At 42.3% G+C, this 3,221-nt stretch overlaps 1 long non-coding RNA gene across 2 annotated transcripts; it reads left to right on the forward strand.

Annotated features, from left to right (window-relative positions):
* The first annotated feature begins 526 nt into the window (after positions 1-526).
* LOC136509598 (uncharacterized) lies at positions 527-2,842 on the forward strand. Of its 2 annotated transcripts, none has more exons than XR_010772388.1 (4): positions 527-782; positions 972-1,081; positions 1,300-1,426; positions 2,532-2,842. It is a non-coding gene; the product is annotated as an uncharacterized lncRNA (long non-coding RNA). The 2 variants fall into 2 exon arrangements; XR_010772389.1 differs by having other exon boundaries at positions 1,350-1,426.
* Positions 2,843-3,221: the final 379 nt, after the last annotated feature.

Here is a 3,221-nt window from a genome sequence, read left to right on the forward strand (position 1 = left end):
GGACGTGTCTGATATTTCTCACTTTGGAGTTTTGAGCTGAAATTTGGTGGAGACCTTCCCTTGGTGTCTAAAGAGCTATGGTTAAAATTTCATGATTTTTGGACACCATTTGACGGGGTTTTAGATTTTTCTCTTTTGGTCAGCTTGCTGCTGAAAATACCGGACGTGTCCGAGATGATACCGGACGTGTCCGAAAATACCGGACGTGTCCGATATAATACCGGACGTGTCCGATATTTGCAGGAGCAGTGCTGTTTTCTTTTAGGAGTTTGCTCGTTTGGGCTTTGATCTGTGTTCCGTTTGCTTTGTGGTGACCCGCTGTGTTCTAAGGGAGCATCCACCCTTCTCTAGGGTCGTGGTCATCAAGTCTTTCGTGTATGCTTTTTGGGGATTGATGTTGGGACAGTGGTCGAAGATTTCGAAAGAAATTTGAGGCTCCCATTCACCCCCCCCCCCCCTCTGGTCGCCGTTTACGGTCCTTCACCTTCTGCCGAAGCTGTTCATCCTTACATACTGCTCGAACCTTACACTTTTGTCTACAAAGAAGTGGATGGCGAGGCAAAGAATGGAGGGGAGCATGAAGCTCATCGTGCCGATCTTGGTCAAGGACGAAGTGATGGGGACGAAGTCCAGAACTCGATAGCGAGGATGCAGGCTACCAGTACGGACAGTGTTTAGTGGAAGAAGGGGATTGTTGCCTCTGAATCGGAGGGGTCTGAATGTAATTGCTATGCTGATGGAGCTCAGGAAAATGAGGAACCTCGCCAAACAAGGAAACAAAGGTTAGTCAGGAAAAACATAATGCTACGTATCAAACTATTCTTCAGTATCCTCTTTAGGCTTTACATTTTTTTTCTACACAATTCAATGGTCCACAAATGTTTAGTTATCTTGCCAATTACTTTATCATACACACTCTTCGCTTTATTTTTACTTTTTCCTAATCCTGTATTTGTTTGTAATTGTAACAGTTATAACCTTAGTATTATGCACCACTCTGATGGAGGAAGAAAGAGATCACGAGGTACAGTTTCGCCGGCAGCCCAGCCTCTGCCGCTCTACTCTCCAGATCTGCCACCGTGTACTGACTCTTCTTATTTATATTTTTTCAGACTCATTTCCTGCCTACCTACTGACATGCAAATATGCAGCCTGTTCGATTGGCTGGTTCGTATCGTTGCTGGTTCGTGAAGAAGTACTGCTGACTGGTTTGTGTGAGAGAAAAATACTGTTCCGGCTGAAAATTTACGATCGTTTACGACAAGCCACAGCCAAACGAACAGGCTGATGGTTGTTCAGATGGATTTTTCTCGCTATAGTTTTGGGCTGATGCTTTGACTTATCAACAGGTGTGAGGATGATTGCAAAATGAACGGGTTCTTTTATGGTCCTGTTGCAGTCTTGGCTTATTCCTTATGCCAACAAGGTACATCATTTCAGTTTGATTTTGTGTGTGTGGTTAGATTTAAGCACCAGTGTTTCCCTGCCTGATAAAAAAATTGCCATTTCTATTACCCAGTTTGTTTGTTCTTTGCAAGATCACATATTGAGATTCTCTAGATGTTGCTCCCCAAATTGTGTTTGACACTCCTTCCTAATTTATTTGCAATTCATTGCATTTGCCTGACCAACATCCTCCATAAATTTATATATGATGTGAAGGGCGGGCTTGGTGCAAGCGGTAGAGTCTTACCGTCTGTGACCGGAAGGTCCCGGGTTCGAGTCGCGGTCTCCTCGCATTGCACAGACGAGGATAAGGCTTGCCACTGACACCCTTCCCTAAACTCCGCACAGAGCGGGAGCTCTTTGCACTGGGTACGCCCTACCAAGGACTGAACTCACTTTTTATTTAAATATGAACATGAAAATCTAGAAAGCATTCTTTTGTTGTTTCGTACATTTTTTTGTTTCATGCTGCTCTGCAGACATTAGCTATCATCAATAAGAAGAATGATTCGCAGCACAGACAGTATGGCCAGAAATTGAACAGAATCATCTGTCAAATTTGCTATATCTGTACCAACCCTCCATACCATCCTGCTGTGTTCAATAAATCTTTTCCTTTTACTGTTACGCACATCCTTCATTCTGAGTTGCATGGGTTATACTTAATCAACTCCAAGCAGCATTTCATGAGGAAGTGAACCACTTTGCACCTAATTATTTAATGCTACGTTATGGAGATGCTTACCTCCGAATTCCGTTTCACGTTCTGCTTCTGACCTTATTGATGCACTCATGCTTATTTGCGTCTCATGATGATTTCATGAGGAAGTGGACCACTTTACACTTAATTATTTAATGCTACGTACTGGAGATACTTACCTCCCAATTCCGTTTTACATTCTGCTTGGGACCATACTGATGCATTTATGCTTATTTGCGTCTCATGATGATTTCATCCTATGTACTTTGGTATATCCTATGAATATGGTCCTATCAAGTATATATCATGAACATTCTTCTACATGATCATTGTGTGAACATTCTCCTATTCTATAAACTTAGTGTTTTCTCAATTTATGACTCAGGCCCAGTAAAGGGCACCACGTTTGGTCGTCTGATCAGCACCCAAGCTGCTTGATGCCTACCATGCCCATAGACATGGTTAAAGTGTTCCATCTCGGCCGGCAAGAGAACAATATGGCAATTAGTTTCCTTAGGTTATTCATATTCTTTCCATGTACTTTCTCTTCCAACCAGTATTTTTTACATGTTGGTTACCAGAATTAACACATACTCCCTTCACTCTAAAGGAATTTAGGAGGCACTCTTAGTTTCATTTTTAGACCAAAGAATTGTAGCTTCCTCCATATATGATAGTTTTTCAGTGAGCCTTCAGTGAGCCCGCGCGAAGCGCGGGGTTCCTGCTAGTATAAATAATGTTTCTACAAACTTTACCGGAGCTAGGAATATAGTTAACCCTCATGCAGGAATAAATCCCTGCCTCCTCCATGCTCCAGCTACTGCGCTAACACTGTTCACCCGAATTTTACATTATTTCTCCGTTACTCTTCATCCGAAATTTTATTGTTCACCTTCTCTTTCGCTGTTTACGTGAGGTGACAATTTTATTGTTCACCTTCGCTTTATTGTTCATCCGAAATTTTATTGTTCACCTTCGCTTTCGCTTTCGCCTCCTCCATGAATTTTACTGAGCTAGACAATTGATGCTGATGACACGTGAGGTGAGGGATATGATGTGTTAGAAACAAATAGCT

Source organism: Miscanthus floridulus, chromosome 15 (genome assembly GCF_019320115.1).
Source record: "Miscanthus floridulus cultivar M001 chromosome 15, ASM1932011v1, whole genome shotgun sequence".
NCBI classification, from domain to species: Eukaryota; Viridiplantae; Streptophyta; class Magnoliopsida; order Poales; family Poaceae; genus Miscanthus; species Miscanthus floridulus.